Source organism: Sus scrofa, chromosome X, assembly GCF_000003025.6.
Source record: "Sus scrofa isolate TJ Tabasco breed Duroc chromosome X, Sscrofa11.1, whole genome shotgun sequence".
Classification (NCBI taxonomy): domain Eukaryota; kingdom Metazoa; phylum Chordata; class Mammalia; order Artiodactyla; family Suidae; genus Sus; species Sus scrofa.
In genome coordinates, this window is record NC_010461.5 from 91,874,429 (window position 1) to 91,899,159 (window position 24,731).

The following is a 24,731-nucleotide window of genomic DNA, read 5'->3' on the forward strand; positions in this document are numbered from 1 at the left end:
TTTGCAAGTTTTTTTTCTATATGATTTTGAATACGAATGCATAGAACAAAAATTATAATTCTTTGCTAATGGACACACAATATATAGGGTTATAATCTATGACAACATAGAGGGAGAGGGATGGAGTTGCATAGGAAAATGATTTTTTATACTATTAAAGTAAGTTATTATTAATTTGAGTTAGCTTGCTAGAACAGTGGATGTTAATTGTAATCCCCAGGGTAAGCACTAAGAAAATAACTAAAAACATATATACAATAAGAAATGAGAAGTTAATCAAAAAATACACCACCAAGAGAAAAAAACACAAAAGAGGGCCATAATGAAGGAATTGAGGAACAAAATAATATGACATATAGAAAACAAATAGCAAAGTGGCAGAAGTAAGTCAAATTATTATTATAGATTGAAGGATTTGGGTAAGGGCCATGGAGATAATGATATCTCATTTTGATATGTTGGTGTTTGAGGTTTTAATTTTTTTCCAGACATTAGGAAGGAGAGTTCCAGTCAGCAGGTGGAGCACAGCATTGAAACCCAGTGATACAGAATTGGGAGTTTTCAGCATATTGACCGAAGGTTCTCAGTCCCGGCTGTACATTAGAATCACTTGAGGAGCTTTTAAAAACCACTCATCCTTGGGTCACAGTAACTCCCCATCCCCACATGCACACACTGACATTTAAAAATATCTCCTCAGGTGAATATAACATGCAACCAAAATTGAGTATCATCATTTTAAGTGGTAACTGGAGCGGTTAGGAGTGGATGTGATTATCAGGAAGAGTGCAGAGAGATGAAGGGAACTACATGGAGTGATAAAGTGTCTAGATCTTCACTGTCCAGTACAGTAGATGCTAGCCACATTTGGCTCTTTAAATTTAAATGAATTCAAATGGAATAAAATAAAAGTTCAGTTCTGCAGTTGCATCAAGCACATGTCAAGCACTTAATTACCACAGGTGACTCAGGGCTACCGTATTGGACAGCACAGATGATAGAACATTTTCATCATTACAGAAAGTTCTATTGGACAGTGCTGGATGACCCAAATGTCTCTACCACCTCCAAAATGTTTGTAATATGGAGAATTCTTTCAAATTCAGGATAGAAATATACAGTATCTATGTTAAAATATGGGTATTTTCATTTGCATAATGCATTTTCATAGCTATGGAAACATGGTGTTTTTATTTTTGTAAGGTCTTCAACTCTTCTTCATTTCTCTTTGAAGTCCAGGCAAGTTATGTGGAACCGCTGGCAGCTGGATTAAATCAATGCTTTTCATTTTCTCGAGAGTGAAGACATGAGTGAAAAAATATATATTTGTCTCCCTCAAGTCACTCAGCTGCATGGGGGAGTTTAAATCTGTTGCTCGACACTCATTATCACATTGTCTGCATGATGTTCCTTGAAGTAGTCAAGGGAAAGGCAGAATAGGATGACACTGGTTACAGCAAAGAATACGCAGTGTAATTGGTTAAGTCTTGCATCTGATTATTAGTCTTGGGTTTGGCTTTCATCCCAGATCCCACAGGCTATGCAAGATGAATGTCTTTCCCCTCTCTGTTACCCCTTCACTTTGGCATTTAAAGTGACAAGGTTCATATAGGAGCTTATTGACCAAACCCTCCTTAAATGAGGCAGAGGGACTTTAAGTTTTTTTTATGCTGACAATTAGGGAATCTGGGTGAATAGTACACAGGAGTTCTTTGTACTATTCTTTCAACTTTTATATGTGTCTGCAATTATTTTATTTTATTTTATTTTATTTTATTTTATTTTATTTTATTTTATTTTATTTTATTTTATTTTATTGTCTTTTTTTAGGGCCACATCCACGGCACAGGGAGGTTCCCAGGCTAGGGGTTGAATCAGAGCTACAGCTGCCAGCCTACACCACAGCCACAGCAACACCACATCTGAGCCATGTCTGTGACCTACACCACAGCTCATGGCAACACCAGATCCTTAACCCACTGAGTGAGGCCAGGGATCGAACCTGCGACCTCATGGTTCCTTGTTGGATTCGTTTCCGCTGAGCCATGATGGGAACTCCTATTTTAAAACAAAAATTGCAAAAAGTTTCCTTAAACTAGCAAGTCATGAATTCTCACAAAAAAAATCAAACGATGTGGCTTAAAAAAAGAAAAAAAAATCCAGTTTTCCCCCTTATGCATTTTTTTTGTCTTTTTTTTTTTTTTTTTTTTTTTTTTTTTGTTATTGTTGTTGTTGCTATTTCTTGGGCCGCTCCCGCGGCATATGGAGGTTCCCAGGCTAGGGGTTGAATCGGAGCTGTAGCCACCGGTCTACATCAGAGCCACAGCAACGCGGGATCCGAGCCGCGTCTGCAACCTACACCACAGCTCACGGCAACGCCGGATCGTTAACCCACTGAGCAAGGGCAGGGACCGAACCCGCAACCTCATGGTTCCTAGTCGGATTCGTTAACCACTGCGCCACGACGGGAACTCCCCCCTTATGCATTTTAAATGAGTTCATCTTTTATACTACATGTTCTATCTAGTTTTCTTCAGTTAATATTTTGTAAGAATTTCCCATATATCATTATCTGTAATAACACTTTTTAAATCTCTTGTTCTTTCCAGCACCAATTTACCTTGTAGGGAAATGGCTCTGCTAGGTGAAACTGAGAAAGTATATTTCATGCAATCATATGCTAAAATATCATGTTCAATGGCTACATAATATTTCACTGGGTCAGATCAGGTATACCATAATGTGCTTAACTAGTCTCCAAGTTTGGGGATATTTAGGCTTTCTTCAGTTTATCTCCACTGTTATAAATAAAGCCGTGATAGATATTTTTGTACATAAGTAGTTTTGTATATATTCAAGGGTTACTTGCTCAGCTTCTCAGAAGTCAAATTATTGGGACAAAAAACAGGAGCATTTTTTTGGGTCTTTTTAGGGCCACACCTGCGGCATATGGAAGTTCTCAGGGTAGGGGTCTAAATGGAGCTATAGCTGCTGGCCTATGCCAAAGCCACAGCAATGCCAGATCCAAGCCATGTGTGTGACCTACACCACAGCTCATGGCAACGCTGGATCCTTAACCCACTGAGTGAGTACAGGGATCAAACCCGCAACCTCATGGTTCCTAGTCAGATCTGTTTCTGCTGCACCACAATGGGAACTCCCCCCCCGCCCCCTTTTAGGAGCATTTTTAAAGATACATATTGTTGAACTTCTTTCTACAATTGTTTTATTAATTTATCAGCAGTGGCTTTCTAAAGGGTAAGAAAATACTAGAAAGCTCAGGAAACAGAAAAGGACCTGGATTTTCTCATGTATAATGTATAATTGATGATCCAAAGTCCTTTACCTCTTACATATTCTAAAATTTATACATATTGTAACAAATGGGAAATGTGTCATGAATGAAGTATACTGTGTATGTTCCAACAGATGTTACTTTCATCTTGGGAGGAGGAAAGTTTGAGGAGTCCTTCAAGTGATGGTTTGGCATTCTTCATAGTAACAGACATCAAAGGCTATATGCACATTTGTCCATCTCTCTGTTTCAGAGCAGGACATTATTAAATGGGTTCAAATTTTACTTGTTCATTTTTTCCATTTCTAAGGAAGTGAGGAGATCAGTGCTTTGAGTATCGCTGGCACTAATTAAAATTGCAAAGATCAAGATTAGCTGGAATTATTGTGAGATGATTAAGAAAGGTATATAGAAGAGGTAGAACCTGAGCTGGATCTTAAAGGCTAGGTGGGGCTTAGGTAGGCAGATGTGGGAGTTGGAAGAGTATCTCTCCTATACATGGGGTGACGTTAGAAGCCAAGGGTGGGCATTGGCACTATCTTGGGTATCGCAGTGTTTGGGAAAAAAAGGAAGTATGCAGGAGTAGGTAAACTGGACCTATTTGTTGGAGGCTATTGAACATATGGTTGAGAGGCTAGAACTTGATCTTATAGGCATTGGAGAGCCACTCTAGATTCTTAAACAGGATGTGATCAAGAATGCATAGATGTATATTATAAGATGACACCTATGGCTATACAAATGATAAACTAGAGTAGAAGAGAATAGGACTATTTCCCTTAAAATAATGGTGTCCCATGTAGAGTGCTGGCAGTCAAATGGAGAAGAGAAGAATTTTAGAGTTATTTTAAAGGAAGAAAAACAAGACTCAGTAATGGGTAAACGATAGGAGATAAGGTATAGGAAGAACCTTGAGATAATATCTAAATTTAAGCCCAATTTACTAGAAAAATGGTAGAGATGTTATCCATGTGATTGAGGAATGCTCTTCACTAGGCTGGTTACTAGGGGCATGGTATTTTCACGGTGAACTGAGGTCCTATCAGATTCTATTTCTTCATGATTTCCATTTTATCTCAAAGATACTTATTTTGCATTCTTGGTCTTCATCTGGCACTGGCTCTTAGCTTTTTCTTTTTTTGTCTTTTTGTCTTTTTAGGGCTGCACCCATGGCATATGGAGTTTCCTAGGCTAGGGGTTGAATTGGAGCTGTGGCTGCTGGCCTACACCACAACCACAGAAACTTGGGATCCAGGCTGAGTCTGCAACCTCTGCCACAGCTCACAGCAATGGTGGATCCTTATCCCACTGGGCAAGGCCAGGGATCTAACCTGCATCCTCATGGATACTAGTCAGGTTTGTTAACCACTGAGCCACGACAGGAACTCCTGACTGTTAACATTTTAACTTTGTTTCTCTGTCCCAGAGGTTCTACCAAGTAATGATCTTAAATGCTTAAATGCACTCAAGACATTCTGCTGAGTATTCCCTTATAATGCAATCTCCTGTAGTGTGACTGTTTTGTAACTTTCTCCTTCTGCATATTGGGATGGCTAAAACCAGGTCACCCTTGTTACTGAGATGATTTTACTTTTGTACAGGATCTGCTTCCTGCAAAATTGGCTAATTCTCTACTTCCCTGCCTGTCCCAACATATAAGACTAGGACTTCAAATGCTACTGCAGTACAATTTAAAATAAAAGATAAAATCTGTCAGGGGACTTACCTGGAAATAATGTACATACCTCTATGTGTACAATGGTGCAGTTTAAAGAATAGTGTTCTGGGAATTAGGAGACCTGGACGGAGTCTAATCTCAGCTCTTCCACTAATGTGAAGTATGAACTTGAACAAGTCACATTACTTCTTCTTTGTGTCTGTTTCCCGTTCTGTGAAATGAGGATGACAAAATAAAGATGACTGCTAAAATCAATGCCAGCCCTAAAATCAACTATGTATTAAAACAATAAATGATTACATAGTATTAGCAACATTTATGATACTTAGGTACCACTGGGGTAGATATAGCATCAAATCAGGGACATATTTATCAGTTAGCCATGCTTTTACCCCATAAAGTTAGGACGGGAGGATGACTCAGGCTCAAAGAAATGGAGTCTGAGAAAGTTACTGGCTTGGGCTATTTTTATAGATTCAATAAACTAGATAATCCCAATTGAATCACCTCTCCCTTTGACACTGGGGTCAGTCCAACATTATATGTCAGAATGCCTAAGGTAGAATAGAGTAGGACACAAAGATGAGGTTACTCTTATTTTCTTTCTTTTTTCTTTTTTTTCCCCTTGTCTTTTGTTTGCTATTTCTTCGGGCCGCTCCCGCGGCATATGGAGGTTCCCAGGCTAGGGGTCGAATCGGAGCTGTAGCCGCCGGCCTACACCAGAGCCACAGCAATGTGGGATCCGAGCCGCGTCTGCAACCTATACCACAGCTCACGGCAACGCCGGATCGTCAACCCACTGAGCAAGGGCAGGGACCGAACCCGCAACCACATGGTTCCTAGTCGGATTCTTTAACCACTGAGCCACAACGGGAACTCCTGCTCTTATTTTCTGATGTCTATGCCCACAGCCTCTTGAGTGCTGATTCCCAGAAAGAGCAGTCATACTGCTCAGAGCTATCTTAATGAATCCTCGTGATTTCCATCATAAGGGGAACCAGCCCAAGATCTTTCTTCTAATGGAGACTCTGAGGAATATATTGTTAGAAGAGGGTTTTCCTCCATTGTTCTCCTTCCAATAATTTAGACTATTGCCAGAGTATCTCTATTGCCTATAAATGATCCCCTAGGACTCTGTCATCTACAGCTTCACCTTAGTGCTCCTCAGATCTGGATAACAGATCACTTGGAAGTCAGAAGACTCTTTATGAACCCTATAAAATATTGCTATAAATTCAATCTAATGTCTTTAATCACGTGCATCCATTATCTCAATAAGCTCTGAGCACCATGTGAATAGAGGGGCATGCTAACACATGCAAAAGCTCAGGTCAGTAAATCTTTCATCTCCTGATTTAACTCAAGCCCTGTTCTCTCATGCTTTCTCTTAGCTACCCATCCTATCCACACCTTGCTCTCTCGATTAAATGATAATGTGAACTGTGTTCTTTTTTGGCTGCAAATTTTGGCCTCTCTTCAGAATTTTCTGCCTCCAAGACTGCCTCTGGTTACAATTGCCATGTCTTGCATCTCCTGCCCTTTCCCCCACTATTTTCCCTAGTGGGAAAGTGCCTCTTATAGGTGGGACTGAGTGTTTCATATCATCATTTGACTACAGGGAATTTTGACTAGCAGTTTAAAGTGCAGACCACGAATGGTAAAAAGCAAGCCATTGGTGACACCTGATAGTCTTTTCCTAGGTGTTCTTTTGCTACAGGTTCATTTTTTTTCTGTCTGCCAGTAGTCACTAAAGGATTGAAGAAGAATTTGTGACTGCAAAACCTGAAATGGAGAAACTTCTCCCCACGAATTGAATTGTTTCTGCTCAATAAATGACGGCCACAGATTGATTTTGGCAGCAGAACACCTTGGTGCAAACTAAGGAATATCTGTGATTTGTGGAACCATAGTGTGATGGATATCAGTTGATCAGAACACTTTTTCAATGTTATTTATATAACTATTCATCCTGTGCTACTTCTTAGAGTAAGCAGTTCTGTAAGTTATATTTACAACTTAATGTGCAGTGTGGGACTGTTATTTATCCTTAAATTTCCTCTAATAGGACCCTGATGAAAAAGGTCCCTCTTGGCCATTGTCTCTCCCCGATGAAATGTGTCTCTCAGTCAGAAGGCTTTTAAGTTCTCCCTTTAGTTTAATGGTTCCTGACATCTATCTAGGGCTTTATGATTACAAAGTTCTTTTACATACATCATCTCATTCAATTCTTTCACTTACGCTTGCCTATCTCACAGAGCTGTTATTATTTATGTTTTTAAGTAGATGAATATTTTCCAGCTTCACAGAAATTAATAATTTGCTCCAAGACCTAAGGCAAAGTCTGGATTATAACCCAAGTCTTCTGACTCCATGTTCCATGCTTCTTCCACTTTTTGGTCCATTCAGTGTAAAATGGAGAAGTAAAGGAATACTCTATGAAATACACTAATTAAAGCAAAAGCTTCATGTGAATTTTACCTCTGCAGCCTTCCCAGGGCTGTACTTCACATCGTATTTGAAAACAGAGCCACCATGTTTCACCTGGGCTCCAGAGAAGATTCTGCCCTTGGGCCCTTTATCAAGGTGGACCATGCTTATAATACTTTTAAGTGACAGAAACCTTCCTCATTGCTATGGACTGAATTATGTCCCTCCACATTCATATGTTGAAGCCCTAACCCCCAAAGGCAACTGTATTTGGAGTGAGGAAGGAATTAAAGTTAAAAGAGGTCATGAAGATGGGGACCTGATAAGAAGATATACGCCATTAAAGTTATTATTATAGGAATTCCCATTGTGGTTCAGTGGTAATGAATCTGACTAGTATCCATGAGGACATGGGTTCGATCCCTAGCCTTGCTCAGTGGGTTAAGGATCTGGTATTGCTGTGAGCTGTGGTGTAGGTCACAGACGCAGCTCAGATCTGGCATTGATGTGGCTTGGTGTAGGCTGGAAGCAACAGCTCCGATTTGACCTCTAGCCTGGGAACTTCCATATGCTGTGAGTGTGGCCCTAAAAAGACACACAAAAAAAGGTTATTCTTACAAAATAGTGGCTATAATTCCCTGTGCTGGATCTTGGATATTTATTTAATTTATACATAGCAGTGTATCTCTTAATCCCACACTACTATTTTGCGCCTCTCTGATGGAAACCTGTAGTTTGTTTTCTATATCTGTAAGTCTGTTTTGTTTTGCTATATATGTTTGTTTGTTTTATTTTTTAGATCCTGTAATATAAGTGATATCCTATGGTATTTGTCTTTAACTTATTTTACTAAGCATTATATTCTCTAGGTCCATTCATGGTGCTACAAATGGCATAATTTCATTATATTTTATGGTTGAATAATATTCCATTGTATATATACCACTTCTATTGTTTATATACCACATATTCTTTATCCATTCATAGATTGATAGGCACCTGGACTGCTTCCATATCTTGGCTATTGTAAATAGTACTGCTATGAACATTGGAGTACTATATATCTTTTCAAATTAATGTTTTTGTTTTCTTTGGCTATATAACCAGCGGTGGAAGAACTGCTGGATCATACCTTCGTTCTATTTTTAGTCTTTTTGAGGAACCTCCATACTGTTTTACAGGTGGCCGTACCAATTTACATTCCTACCAACAGTGTAGGAGGGTTCCCTTTTTTCTTTACCCCCTCCAACATTTGTTATTTGTAGACATTTTAATGATGCTCATTCTGACCAGTGTGAGATGGTACCTCATTGTAGTTTTGTTTTGCATTTCTCCAGTAATTAGCAATGTTGGGCATCCTTTCATGTGCCAGTTGGTCGTCTGTATGTCTTTGGAGAAATGTCTATTTAGGGTTGTTTGTTGTTGATTGGGTTGTTTTTATGAGCTGTTTGTATATTTGGGAAATTAAGCCCTTGTCAGTTGCATCATTTGCAACTTCCCAGTCTGTAGGTTGTCTTTTTGTTTTGTTGATGGTTTCCTTTGCTTTTCAAAAACTTGTAACTTTGATTAGGTCTCATTTGTTTAATTTTGCTTTCATTTCTTTTCCTTAGGAGACTGACCTAAGAAAACATTGGTATGACTTTTGTTAGAGAATGTTTTGCCTATGTTCTCTTCTAGGAGTTATATTATGTCATGTCTTATATTCAAATCTTTGGGCCATTTTTTTTTTGTCTTTTTAGGGCCACACCTGTGGCATATGGAGGTTCCCAGGCTAGGGGTCAAATCAGAGCTGTAGTCGCTGGCCTACACCATAGCCACAGCAATGCCAGATTTGAGCCGCGTCTGCGACCTACACCACATCTCTTAGCAATGCTGGATCCTTAACCCACTGAGCAAGGCCAGGGATTGAACCTGTGACCTCATGGATACTAGTCAGATTTGTTTCTGCTGAGCCATGATGGGAACTCCCTTTGGGACATTTTCAATTTATTTATTTATTTATTTATTTATTTATTTATTTTTGTCTTTTTGTCTTTTGTCTTTTTTGTTGTTGTTGTTGCTATTTCTTGGGCCGCTCCCGCGGCATATGGAGGTTCCCAGGCTAGGGGTTGAATCGGAGCTGTAGCCACCGGCCTACGCCAGAGCCACAGCAACGCGGGATCCGAGCCGCGTCTGCGACCTACACCACAGCTCACGGCAACGCCGGATCGTTAACCCACTGAGCAAGGGCAGGGACCGAACCCGCAACCTCATGGTTCCTAGTCGGATTCGTTAACCACTGCGCCACGACGGGAACTCCCAATTTATTTTTATATATGGTGTGAGGGTGTGTTCAAACCTCATTAATTTGCATGTGGTTGTCCAGCTTTCCCAACACCCCTTGCTGAAGAGCCTGTCTTTTCCCCATTGTATATTCTTGCCTCTTTTGTTAAAGATTAATTAACCATAGGTGTGTAGGTTTATTTCTGGGCTCTCTATTCTATTCTGTTGATCTATATGTCTGCTTTTGTGCCAAAACCATACTGCTTTAATTACCATAGCTTTGTAGTATTGCCTTAAGTCTGGAAGGGTTATGCCTCCTGCTTTGTTCTTTCTCCATACTACCATATTTAAGTTGTTCATTCTCAGCCTTTATATTTGTCTTTATGAAGGGATTTTTCCTTTCCTATAGAATCTTACTTCTTATTATAGCCTTTCCTGTTTCATGTAGTAAAGACTCTAACATTTCTTTCAGGGTAGATTAATACTGATACGCTCTTAGTTTTTGCTTATATATGAGCAGTTCTTTATCTCTCAATTCTAAAATATAATCATTCTGCGTAGAGATTCCTATGTTGCAGGTTTTTCCCTTTCAACACTTTAAATATACCATGTTACTCCCTTCTGGCCTGCAAAGCTTCGACACAAAAATCAGCTGATAGCCTTTTGGGTGTTCCCTTGTATATGACTCTCTTTTCCTCTTGCTGCCTTTAGAACCCTCCATCTTTAATTTTGCCATTTTAATTATAATATGTCTTGGTGTGGGTCTGTTTGAGTCATCTTGATCCCCTTCTCTCTTCTCCTTTGGGACACTGATAATGTGAATGTCAGGACACTTGATTTTCCCCTAGAAATCTCTTAAACTGTTTTCGTTTTTTAAATTTTTTTTTTTTTTTTTTTTTTTTTTTTTTTGCTGTTCTGTTTGGGTGATTTCCATCATTCTTTCTTCCAGATCACTGATGCATTCTTCTGTATTACTTAGCTTGCTATTCATTCCTTCTAATTTTATATTTTATAGTTCCTTGGTAAAATTCTGTATTCATATATTCTTTTTCCTAACTCAGTTAACATTCATATTACCAGTGCTTTGAATTCGTTTTCAGGTAAATTGTTTCATTATTTATTTCTTGGGGTTTTTTTTTTCTCTTGCTCTTTCAATAAGGAACAGTTCTACAGTCTTTTTATTTTGCTTAACTTTCTCTGCCCTATGAATTTAGGTAAAACAGTTACCTATTATGGTCCCAAAGGGGTGTTCTTATGTGCAAGTGCCCCTATTCAGACTCCATGTGCCTAATGCCTTTGGTGGGAGTGCTGGATTTGATGCAAATGCAAGTTACATCTTTCCTCAGGGTTTGCTGGTAGCTATCACCTTGGTAGATTGAAGACTAGAGATGGAGGGGCCAGAGCTGGAGCTGGATGTGAGGCAGGATTACCCTCTGTTCAGTGGTTGTCACTGCTATATTGAAGGCAGGGGCAGGGTCTGATATCAAGTTGTTGGAACAGAAGCCCTGAGGGTAAGGCCCAAGCTATCTCTGTTCCCTTTAATTATACGTTTTCCCTTCTCCCAGCACTGGGATCTTTGCCCTAGAAGGAGAAGTCCTGAAACATGGGGTACCCGTGTGGGTACTCAGCTCATGCTGGCTGTAGACAGAGATCTGAGCTGTCTCTGGTGTACCATCTATGCAAGGATCCCTGCTTTTTCCCCTTGTTCTGTTCAGATGCAGCCTTGGGTACAAATCCCCTTTGTTCTTCATAGCTGATCACTGCCCTCAGGCTTTGCTGCCCCTGCCCTGTTGTTGAGCTATGCTGCAGGGCAAGTGGGGCCTGTGTGGACTCTTTGTGAATATCAAAGAGTGAGCTGTAATGGAGGGCCACCATTAGCATTCCAGGCTGCTTCTGAAGTGCCCCTTGAGTAAGTTCCATAATGGCTGCTACCATACCCCCCCATGTTCCACCTGGGGAATGGGTCTTCCCTATGTCTGTGACCTAGTTTTCTCACCAGTTGTGGCAGCCCTCAATCCAGTGTCACGCTGTGGTATGGAGTAAGCAGAGCTGTAGTGTTAACTTGGCTTAGGCTGGGGTGTGTGCTAAAGCAGTTGTGGGAAACCTAGCAGTCACCAGAGCAATCCCCTCTTCACCCTCTCTGCTTTGCCTTGGGCAAATCAGTGTTCGCATTTCTCATGAGCAGAATCCAACTGTCCTACAGCCCTTCTCTTAGTCCCCGTGGTCCTCCGACTAGCTTAAGGGGCTCATCTCCCCAGCGCAGGACCCCAGGACTGGGATGCCCAATCTGTGGATTTCAATGCTCATTTCTAGGGTGGATATTCTCCTGCAAATTCTCCCTTTTCTTCTGAGTCCTCTCCCAGGGCACAGGTCCTGACTCTATCACTCTTCTTCCCTTCCTACCCAGTTACCTGCGGATACTACAGGCTTGTTTGTACTGGAGTGTTTCTGCCAGTTTCCAGTTAGTTTTCAGTGAGAACTGTTCTACATGTAGATGTATTTTTGATGTGTTCATGGGGGGAGATGAGCTCTACATCTTCTTACACTTTCATCTTGATCGATTGCTCACTGTCAGTACTTTCCTTCCTCAAAGTGTTAAAAAGATTACATACATTCTACGTACTCATTAATGGGCTATTTTAATCAATCATTTATAATTTCATCTTTTAATCCTGAGCAAAAATATTATCTTAAACCCAAATAAAAAATGATAATTTCATGACAAACCTGGTTTTTTTTTTTTGTTGTTGTTGTTGTTGTTGTTGTTGCTATTTCTTGGGCCGCTCCCGCGGCATATGGAGGTTCCCAGGCTAGGGGTCGAATCGGAGCTTAGCCACCGGCCTACGCCAGAGCCACAGCAACGCGGGATCCGAGCCACGTCTGCAACCTACACCACAGCTCACGGCAATGCTGGATCGTTAACCCACTGAGCAAGGGCAGGGATCGAACCCGCAACCTCATGGTTCCTAGTCGGATTCGTTAACCACTGCGCCACGACGGAAACTCCCAAACCTGGTTTTTGATAGCAAATTCTTCTTTCTCAATTTTCTCTGGTTTCTAATTATAGTATTCCCTTTCTCCGCTTTCATGAACTGCTGAACATTCCCAGCTTTTTATATATTATGGCATGGCTACTATTATAAGAGTATTTTGTTTTGTAAAGATATTTTAAACCTTAGACGTTTATGGATGGTTTTGTTGTCATTTTCTTCTAATTTTTTCCTCAGTATAAGAATGTTCTTGAGGTAATGGGCAATACAGAATGGTCAGTCACTCATATAGTTTTCCCTGCAAGTTGGTAGTCAGTCCAAGATTGAAGTCACTACCTAGTGTCTTAGTATTTAAAAATGCAGCCCCATATGCACTGGAGCTGACCTTCTGAAAAACTGAAAAAGGCAGTTTTGAGGGAGTGTATTGTACTTTCCCTTTTTTATTTTCCTACCATATCTACACCTACTACCTGTGCCAAGCAGTTAGAGCCTATGGGCCAATGACAGTGGGCCTTTTTCTCACTTAGTTGCCTGACATCCATAAAGGTGTTGACTGACTAAAAGGCTTAAAGTATTACCACTAACAGGAAATACCTTGCCATTTTAAAAGGAGATTCTTAGAAATTGAAAAGACCTCAAGGTACATACTAATGAATGTTTAATGGTGTAATTTTGAGGATAGCTATTTTTGTTCTTGAAAAGAAAAGGGTAGTCAAATCCTTGCTTTATGTGTTTGTTAGGGTGCCCTAACACTGTTGGTGAGCAGGGAGTTTGCATAACTGTCCCTAGGTAGATGAATTCTCCTTGCATCTTGCTTTATAGTGATGCTTTCACAGTAATTCTAATCTCCAGAGACAGAGGCAGTAGTATGCTGCAGATGGCTCATTCTATCTCACTAGAGCTGATGTTAAATTTTCAGGATTTTAACGCTGGTTTTTAAATACAGTTATTATTAAAAGTTAAGTTCTATCAACTTACAGTTAAATAAGTTATGTTTAAAACAAAGTAATACTGGGAGTTCCCATTGCGGCTCAGCAGTAACGAACCCGACGAGTATCCATGAGGATGTGGGTTTCATCCCTGGCCTCGCTCCGTGGGTTAAGTATCTGGCATTGCCACGAGCTGTGGTGTAGGTCACAGACATGGCTTGGATCCTGTGTTGCTGTGGCTGTGGTATAGGCTGGCAGCTGCAGCTTTGATTCGACCCCCTAGCCTGGCAACTTCCATATGTTGCACATGAGGCCCTATAAAGCAAAAAAAAAAAAAAAACAAAAAATGATACTTAAAACTCACCAACTTCCTAATTATTTTAATATATTTTACTATAATCTCTACTCTTGAGGATGTTTATATCTATTTTATCTCTATGGTGGAAATACCACACATGTGAGTATCTTAAAATTGACCATACTAACAGTATTTGCATTACCACATAAATTGGTAAAACCCTATAAATCAGGGGTAGTTCCTGAGAGGGAGCAAGAGAGAGAGAGTGTTCCAGAGAGAGAGAGTTCCAGAGAGAGTGTTCCATAGAGAAAGAGAACTCCAAGTATCTGCATAGGGTCCCCCATAGGTATTAAGAACACTGAGAGAGAGGGAGAGGGAGAGGGAGAATTCAAGGCTGGAGAAAGAAGCACCCAAAAGGTTGATGGAGCTTTACCTATTACTGACACAGAAAGGGGAATAGATCCTATTGCTACTAGCCAGAATGGAAATCTTCATATATTATGGGGCACTGGGGAGAAAGGTCTTGCCTTGGTAGTGAGAAATAATTAACCCTAGACTAAATAAATCTCTGTTACTACATAACAAATTTAAAAAGCAAGACTGGAAAGAGTCATTCTATTTCTGAGTAACCTACCTATGTCCCTATAAAAGCTGAAGAAATTTATAAGAATATGAAAATACCTAGCATGGGAGAAGTACTTCTGGCATGATGATGTAAGAACTTCTGAAAATATGATCCTCCATAAAATCAGTGATAACACAGGCAAAACAATGTTAAAAGTGACATTTTCAAAGCTCTGGAAATTAATCAAAGCCTTGCATTATGATGAATTTTAGGAGCATTTATTCCAGAAAAACAACTAAATCTTGATAGGAACACAGAGCATTTTACTTGCTCTAGTTTCACTGCCTACTATCCAGATTTACAATAGCCTTGAAAACCTGCAACCTCAGAATCACAGCAGCTAAAAGTCAGCAGCCTAGTAGCCATTACAGATGACATAATGGGTTTGGAACTCACCAAATGCCCATTCTCAGAGAATTGTCACTGTTTGGTCTGTCTGGAAAATCTCTGGGAAAGCTCCATTCTCAGGGTTTGTCTTTATCTGACCTTACTTCAGCACTTTCACTGAGTAAAGCCCTATACCCAGGCTGTTAAAAAAAAATCAGCTGCAATTGTTTAACACTATAGTTCCCTGAGGTAGTTAGGGCAACAAAAGGCTGACCAAAAACTCAAAAGGAAAATATGGAGAGTGAGATGTCCATAGTAGGCTCTGAAGATCACTGAAAATTTCCTCGGAATCTAAAAGGCAATGCACACATTCAGTGCTGTGCGTATTCCTAAAAAAGAGAGAAGCGTAGTATCTCACATAAAAATTGACCTTGAGAATCTGAACAATCAGAAAGTAAAGGTTAAAGCTTAATTGTTAACTGCCTCTCATAGCACTGAAGACTTGCTCCAACACGCACAGACCCTTGGCAAAAGATGGGAGAATTAGTAGTTCAAAGCATTTAATGAAACTTCTAATTATTTATTTTATTTTTTATTTTTTTTAAACAAGTGGCTGCACCTGCGGCATATGGAAGTTCCTGAGCCAGGGGTTGAGCCACGGCCACTGTAGAAGCAATGCTGAGTAGTTATGCTGCGAGCCACATGGGAAGTCCAAAACTTCTAATTATTAACTGACCACTAAGCTAACTGAGCATAGATTTCAGTGGCCACACATAACATAAAATACAGACTTTGCAGAATTAGTCCAGGAAATTCACTAAACAAACAGCAGCAACAAAAACAACAACAAACAAAAACAGCATCAAACACTGGATAGGGGAATAATATAATTTTCACAGTTGCCACAAAATATTATTTGAAATGCCCTGTTTTCAACAATTTCTAGACACACACAGGAACAGGACAGTATGGCCATATACAGGAAAAAAAAGTAGTCAATAGAAAATGTCCCCAAAGAAGCCTCATAACTGGACTCCTAAACAAAGACTTAATTTGGCAATTATAAATATGTTAAATAAACTAAAGGAAACCATGTCTAAAGAATTAAAATATGAGAATACCATCTTATCAAACAGTGAATATCACTAAAGAGAAATTATTTAAAAAAACACATAGGAAATTTTGAAGTTGAAAAGTACAATAACTAAAATGAAAAGTCCACTAGAGGGGCTTAACTTTTGAGCTGTCAAAACAAGAATCAGTGAACTTGAAGACAGGTCAATTGAAATCATCCAGTATGAAGAACAGAAAAAAAAATATATTTTTTTAATGTGGAAAAGTGAACAGAACCTCAGCCACTTGTGGGACAACATCAAGTGTACCAATATATACATAATCATAGTCTTAAAGAGAGAAAGGGGCAGAAGGAATATTTTAAAATAATGACCAAAAATTTCCCCAAATTTATGGGAAAATATTATCTACACATCCAAGTAGCTCAACAAAATTCACACAGAATAAATTCAAAGAACCTAGACACACCATAGTCAAAGCATCGAGAGAGAGAGAGAGAGAGAGAGAATCTTGAAAGCTGCAAGAGAGAAGTAATCCATTACATAAAGTTTCCGCAATAGGATTAACAACTGAATTTTCATCAGAAATAGTTGAGGCCACGAGGTAGTGGGAGATATGATCAAGGTGCTGGATGAAAAAGACGGGCAGCAAAGAATTCTATATCCAGCAAAAATGTCCTTCAAAAATGAAGGAGATATGAAGACATTGCCAGATGAACAAAGACTGATTAGAATTGCCCTACAAGAAATAATAAAGGGATTCTTTCAGGCTGAAATAAAAGGATACTAGATAGTAAGTAGAATGCTTATCAAAAAATCAAGGCCACCAGTAAAGGAACTATATAGATAAATTTAAAATATAGCATAAATATATGTTGGTTGTAACTGTTTTCTTTTTTTTTAAATTAATGAATTTATTACATTTATAGTTGTACAATGATCACCACAATCCAGTTTTATAGTATTTCCATTCCACACCCCCAGTGCATCCCCCTACCCCTCAACCTCTCTCCTTTGGAAGCCATAAGTTTTTCAAAGTCTGTGAGTCACTATCTGTTCTGCAAAGAAGTTCATTGTGTCCTTTTTTCAGATTCCACATGTCAGTGAAAGCATTTGATGTTGGTGTCTCATTGTCTGACTACCTTCACTTAGCATGATAATTTCCTAGGTCCATCCCTGTTGCTAAAAATGCCATTATTTCGTTCATTTTAATGGCTGAGTAATATTCCATTGTGTGTATGTACCACATCTTATTGATCCACTCCTCTGTTGATGGACATTTAGGTTGTTTCCATGTCTTGGCTATTGTATATAGTGCTGCAATCAACATTGGAGTACATGTGTCTTTTTGAGTCATGGTTTTCTCTGGATAGATGCCCAGGAGTGGGATTGCTGGATCAAATGGTAGTTCTGTTTTTAGGGAAGAATTAACACCTATCCTTCTGAAACTATTCCAAAAAATTGCAGAGGAAGGGACACTCCCAAACTCATTCTGTGAGGCCACCATCACCCTTTTTCTTCTTTTTGATTTAAAACAGAAGTTCTTAAATCAATAATTTAAAAAAATGTGTTCATGGGCTGGTAACATATACATATGTAATTTGTTTGACAATAATAGCCAAAAGGAGAGTGGATGGAATAGAAGTATATTGGAAAAAAGTTTGAATTACTATTGAAATTAAGTTGCTACTAATCCACATCTTTTTGGTAAAGGATTGCTGAACAGGTGACAGCAGGAAAAATAGATAAATTTAGACTTTGTCAAAGTTGAGAACGTCTATACTTCAAAGGCTACTATTAAGAAAGTGAAAAGATAACCCTTAAAATGGGAGAAAATACTTGCAAATCATTATCTAAAAAAGGATTTGTATCTAGAATATATAGAACTTAAAACTCACCAATAAAAAAAGACAAATAACCCATTTAAAAAATTCACAAAAACAAAGTTCCTGTTGTGACTCAGCAGGTTAAGGACCCAATGTTAGCTCTGTGAGGATGCAGGTTTGATACCTGGCCTTGCTCATTGGGTTAAGGATCGGGTATTGCCATAAGCTGTGGTGTAGGTCACAGATGCAGCTCAGATCTGGTGTTGCCATGGCTGGCGTGGGCCCCAGCTGCAGCTTCGATTCAACCCCTGGCCTTGGAACTTCCATATGCTGCAGGTGCAGCTATAAAAAGAAAAAAAATGGGCAAGAGATTTAAATAGACATTTCTCCAAAGAGGATATACAAATGGCCAATAAACACATGAATAGATGCTCAACATCATTGGTCATCAGGAAGTGCAAATCAAAACAACAACAAGAGGAGTGGCCTAGTGGCTCAGTGGGTTAAGGATCCAGTATTATCACTGCTGTGGTTCTGATTACTGCTGTGGCACGGGTTCAATCCATGGTTGGGGACTTCCACGTGCCACAGGTGTGGACGAAAAAAAAAAAAAAAAAACCCAACAACAACGAGATACTACTTCCCACCCTATGATGGCTATAATCAGAAAGTAAGATAATAACAAGTGTTGATGAGGATGTGGAAAAATCAGAACCTTCATACACTACTGTTGGGAATGTAAAATGGAGCAGCCACTTTGGAAAACCCTCTGACAGTTCCTCAAATGGTTAAAAATAGAGTTACCATATGATCCAGATATTTTACTCCTAGGTGTATACTCAAGAGAAATGAAAACATATGTTCACACAAAAACTTGTACACAAATGTTCATAGCAGTATTATTCATCATAGCTGAAATGTGGATACCACGTCCATGTCCATCAACTAGTGAGTGGATAAACAAAATATGGTTATATCCACACTATAAAATATTATTTGGCCATAAAAGGAATGAAGTACTGATACATACAACAACATGGGTGAACCTTGAAAACGTTATTCCAAGTGAAAGAAATCAGTCAAAAATACCACATAATATATGGTGCCATCTTTATGAAATGTTCAGAAGAGGCAAATCTATACAGCCAGAAAGTGGACTAATAATTACTTAGGGCTGAGAGAGATGCAGGACTTGACAAACGGTAGCTTAATTGTATGTGTTTGTTTTTCGAAGTGAAGAAGATGTTCTAAGATTTACTGTAGTGATGGCTGCACATTTTCGTGACTATATTAAAAAAGTGAATTGGGTACTTTATGTTGGTGATTTGTATGTATAACAGATATGAATTATATCTCAAGAAAGCTATTTTATTTTATTTCTCTCTCTTTTTTTAATTTTGGCCACACCTGCGGCATGTGGACGTTCTCAGGCCAGGGATCGAACATGCGCCACAGCTCTAACCAGAGCCATAGCAGTGACAGCGCCGGATCCTTAACCCACTGAGCCACAAGGGAAATCCTCAATAAAGCTATTTAAAGATACGAGTTGAGTATAGACATTGAAGATATAGAAAAGACACAAACTGAACTTCTAGAGATGAAAAGTACAGTATCTTAGGTGAGTACTACACTGTAAGAGATAAATGAAGAAGAGATTAGATGATGAAGAAGAAAACATTAGTTAACTTGAATGCACAGCAATAAAACATCCAAACTAAGACTTTCATCAGTGAACCTGGACAACCCAACTGTTGAGAAACTTCATCTACCTTTCACCTAAGATGTGGATTCTGGTTCCACTTGTGTAAAAACATACCTTGGGCCAATCCTGTAACTTCAGTTCTCTTTCTATAAAGACTTGTAAATGTCCATTAAGAGGGAAATAAGGAAAATGAGGTACCTTCACACAATGGAATACTGAACTGCAGTTCAGTGGAATGATGTGGCTCTCAAAACAATGCTGAATGAAGAAAGCCAGATGCATACTGTACGACACCTTTTAAACAAATTAAAACACATGACAAGAATACTATGTGTTCTTATGTATGTAGAGGTATCAAACATGGTCTGAAAGGGAAATCAGCAAACTAATACTAGTTCTTATACCTCTGTGGGGAAAGGAAGGGCACAGGGAAGTGTCCCAGACTGAGAGGTCATCAGCTTTATCTGCAAAGTTGGGATCTTTTTTTAATTTTAATTTCTAATTGTTTATATTTGCTAAATAATTTTTTGAAATAAAAATATTCCTTTTTTAAATGTAGAGGGTTAGACCTGCTAGTCTGTCAGGTCTATTTGAGGTCTAAAATCCTATGGCTCTAAGACAAAAAGAAGAATTTAGTGACCTGTTGGAAGGTCACAACACTAAAAATTTTCTTGGGATGGGGCTTTAACTCGTCTCTCTGGGATAAATGGTTTATGTTAAAATGGCCCTAAGACAGTATGGTCTCCAGAATCCCACTTTGGCTAAATTTTCCCCTGGGAGATCAGAGCAAACCACCTTTAAGATCTATTCCTACACTGAGTGAAAACAACTGAAGATGAACTCAGATTTCTCAAATGATTCACTGCTTTCTGGACTCTGGCATAAACTATGTCTTGCCTTTAATGTAGGAGTTGAGAATCAGAAGTGCTTGTCTACCAGATGGCCTGCTCTAGAGAGGTCAAGTTGTCTTGGATATTTCCTACCATGGAATACTTCAGTCTTTTGACAAGAAAATCAAAGGAAAAGGTTTTCCCTTCCAAATTTCCTTTCCTTGCTTACTTTTTCTTTTGCACGATCTGTTGCTGCTAATAGAAGCTGCTTGAAGCAGAATTTTTCTTCATCTTTGATGACTAGGCAAGGGCTTGTCTGAAATTAAAAGACCCAGACATCTGATTGTCACTTATTATGATAAGAAGACAGAAGAACTAATTGGCAACTACTTTCTCACCCCCAGCAGCTGTCTATTTTTTTCTCTCTTTCCTTTCTTGTGTCTCTATCTCTTTTAGGTCAACAATACAGGGCCTTTAGATATCTTCAACCCTGAACACTGGGGGTACTCTCTTTCTCTCTATATGCACTGAATTTGCTGCACTCATTCGTGCTCCAAACCCAGCAGTCATCCTAGTGACTAGATGCATTTGGAAAACTTCCTTCTTCTCTGGGCCTATGCCCAGTTACTCCTTCAAAAAGCCTTTCCTTCCTACTGTATAGCACCCAGAACTATATCTGATCTCTTGGGATAAAACATGATGGAGAATATTATGAGAAAAAGAATGTGTATGTGTGTGTGACTGGGTCACTTTGCTGTACAGCAGAAATTGACACAAGACTGTAAATCAACTATACTCTAATAAAAAAAAAAACATTTCCTGACCATGTCAGTGCACAGTGACCGCTTTTCTCTGTACTCTTAGGGCATGTTAGCTGTACCATATAGCTTAACCCTTATGTTACATTGTTTTGAATTATCCCACCATTCAAACAATTGAATCTTCTTTCCTCATCATCTCATTTTACAAACAGGGCTAGGAGTTGGAAGGATGGGAGATAGTGGCCAAGGGCAGTGGTCTCTTAGGGCCCAGATGTTCACACGATCCTTTATTACTCCCAGTTTTCTCTCTCCATTTAGAGTGAAAATGTTAGGTTAATGTGTGAGTGGAGGACACACATGAGCAAAGGAGCAAAGTTTATAGATAAATCAATTTGATAAAGAAAAGCCCTTTAGGGCTCCTATGCATCATTTTCTAAGAACTTGGTGGCAATCTATCATTTCTAGATCCATGCATCAAATAAATAGGTTGGGTAGGTTTTATTAAAAAATGAATTTAGCTGCTGACTGGTTCTGATACCTTTGTCATTGCCTGAGAATTTCTCTACTGGATACATTATAGATTTTTCAAAAGCTTATAAATGCCAAACTTATTTTTCCTAATACACAGAAGCCCAAAGAATACCTAAGGTTTCGGTCTATCTGATGAATCATCTGCATCCTTTGTGTCTAGAAAAGAAGAAATAAGTCAGCTCAGCTGATTTCTTAGATTCGCTTTCTAACACAGAGAATTTATCACCACTCTTCTTAGTATAGTTATCCTGGATGTCAGCCTGAGTTGAAGTTGAGCATTGAGAATCCTAAGTCACAGATCAGCAAATTGTAGAACTAATCAAATGAACCCAGTATATTAGGGATGGTGATAGTATGATCATGGGGTAAACAGAACCTTTCCTAAATTACTGCCTTGAGCATTCAAAAAATAAGTTGTGCTTGGGGATGGTGAGGGAGTCAGATAGAAGTTGGAATGAGGGTTTACAGAAAGGCATGGAATATTTAGGAGGCGATGGATATCTTCATTATCTTGATTGTGTTAATGTCAAAACTAATCAGGTTTAAATATGCAGAGTTTATTTTATTTCAATTATACTTCAATAAAGCTGTTAAAATAATTTGAATATATAAATTAAAAAAATTACATTGAGACAAATTCTCATAGGGTATAATTTCTACCTTAACCCCTATGATTAATAAAACTGGCTTCAGAGTTGGAGAGACCTGCTATTTTGTCATTTACTAGCTAAGTGACTTTGGGGAGGTTTTGGGTTTTTTTTAAGCACCACACTCATGGCACATGGAAGTTCCCCAGGCTAGGGGTTGAATCGGAGCTGTAGCCACAAGCCTATGCCACAGCCACAGCAAAGTGGGATCCAAGCCATGTCTGCAATCTACACCACAGCTTATGGAAATGCTAGATCCTTAACCCACTGAGCGAGGCCAGGGATCGAACCCTCATCCTCATGGATATTAGTTGGGTCCGTTACCACTGTGCTACCATTCGAACTAATGGGGAGGTTTTTTTTAAACCTTTTTGAGTCTTGGTTTCCCATCTGAAAAATACAGATTGTAATGAAAGCACTTAATTCATACTTTTAGGATTAAATGAGATAATTCATGGAAAACAGTACAGTATTGAGCACTGTAAGCCTTAAAGAAATGGCAACTATTATTTTACCTGTAAAGGTACTAGCTTGTCTTGGGTAAGAGTATACAAAATCACCAGCAGATTCCTAAAGTAGTTTACTGTTTGCAGTTAATCAATCAGCTACCTTTATTAGATACTAACTCGTGGGCAGACACACCTAACTGAAAGTGCTGGGAAGTAAAAAGGTAAGCAAATCAGAGCCCCTCGACTTCAGTGAGCTGACAAAATGAATGGGAGAGATGCAGTATGAATTTGAATGAGATCGTACCAAAGCATTCAGAGAAATATAAAACCAAGTCTTGCTGTAGGAGTTCCCATTGTGACTCACTGATAACAAACCATGAGGACACGGGTTTGATCCCTGGCCTTGCTCAGTGGGTTAAGAATCTGGCGTTGCTGTGATCTGTGGTGTAGGTCACAGATGTGTCTCAGATCCCGCATTGCTGTGGCTGTGGTATAGGCTGCAGCTCTGATTCAAGCCCTAGCCTGAAAACTTCCATATGCCACGAGTGTGGCTCTTAAAAAAAAAAAAAAAAAAAAAAGAAGAAGAAGAAGAAGAAGTTCTGCTTTAAGTAGTAGACCCAATGCAATTATTAGTGAGTGGAAGATCTGGGCAGGGCTTGCTGGGGAGGATAGAAGAGTTCACCTTACTGAGGAACAGTGTGAGCTTTGCAGTCAAACAGATGGGAGTTTGAGTCCCACCCTAACCACTTAGCTGGGAGAGCCTGAGTGTCATTGAGCCTTTATAAACTGTTTCCTGCATGGAGATACTATGGGGGTTGTTGTGAAGGTAAAGTAATGCATTTTTAGCACTTGGCACCGAGCCTGCAATACATAAGCATTCAACAAAAATGTGAGCAAGTTCTACCATTCTGTCTCCAAATCTCAGGGTTCCTTTTCACTTTTGCTCGCCCACATGTCTTTCTACCCTATTGATGGGAGATTGCCGCAGAAGAATCCTGGGTGGTTTCACTAACCCAAACCCTCCTGATTTGGCTGGCAGTGTGTCAGCTTCTCAGCAGTCCAGATGATTTCTGCCCTTTTGAATTCCGTTTAACCATTCTAGTGGGTAATTAGAGCTAACACTTACATGGTGCTACGACATGATATTTTGTGTCAGACAATACAGGACATTTGTTGAGAGTACTCATTGCCTCAAATCTTGCTGTGCCCAGGTGTATTAGTCAGCGTGGGCTGCCATAACAAAATTCCACAGACCGGGTGGCTTAAACAACAGACATTTATTCTCTCACATTTCTAGAGGCTGGAAGTCTAAGATGAAGGTGATGGTTGATTCAGTTCTCGGTGGGGACTCTCTCCTTGGTTTCTAGGCAGCCACTTTCTCACTGGGTCCTCAGATGATGGAGAGAGGAAGCAAGCTCTCCAGTATCTTCTCCTATAAGGACACTGGTCCTTCATGACCTCACCTAATACTAATCACCTCCCAAAGGCCTTGTCTTCAAATATCACCACATTGGAGGTTAGGGCTTCAATATATGAATTTAGGGGGGAGGAAACATAATTCAGTTGATAGCACCAGGTTACGAATCCATGTTCAAAATCAAGTAAATGGAAAGAGCGATCTTGGTTTTTCAGGCCAAAAACTTTTGAGTCATCTCGCAGTTAGGATTCCTGGTTTGTATCCAAGTGGTCCAGCTTTGACTCTCAGCGTGGAAATACTGGCCTGATAGAAAGGCTGTGGAGTGGAGTGGTTGGAACTCAGACTCTTGAGCAGAACTTCTTGAGTTTGAAACACAGCTTTGCTACGGATCAGCTGTGAGACTTCAGAGAACCTAATTATCTTCTCTGGGACTTAGTTTCCTCATCTGCAGAATGGAGATAAAGTCCATTCACACATACCTTATTGTTTTGTGGTGAGGATTCAATATAGTTAAGAATGCGAAGAGCTTAGACCATAGAAAATGCTTCATAAATGTTAGCTATTCGTATCCACTAGAAAATCACCTCTATGAAGGTTGGGATTTTTCTTTGCTTTGTTCATGGCCATGTCTCAAGCACACAGAACAGCACCTGGTACATAGAAG

At 39.4% G+C, this 24,731-nt stretch overlaps 1 protein-coding gene across 1 annotated transcript in view; it reads right to left on the reverse strand.

The window, feature by feature from the left end:
• Positions 1 to 24,731, reverse strand: part of TRPC5 (transient receptor potential cation channel subfamily C member 5) — a 272,031-nt gene that overhangs the window by 158,095 nt on the left and 89,205 nt on the right. Inside the window, exon 3 of the mRNA XM_005673829.3 lies at positions 5,041 to 5,184. The gene's annotated coding sequence lies outside the window, so the exon portion shown is untranslated. The remainder of the gene's footprint in view (positions 1 to 5,040; positions 5,185 to 24,731) is intronic.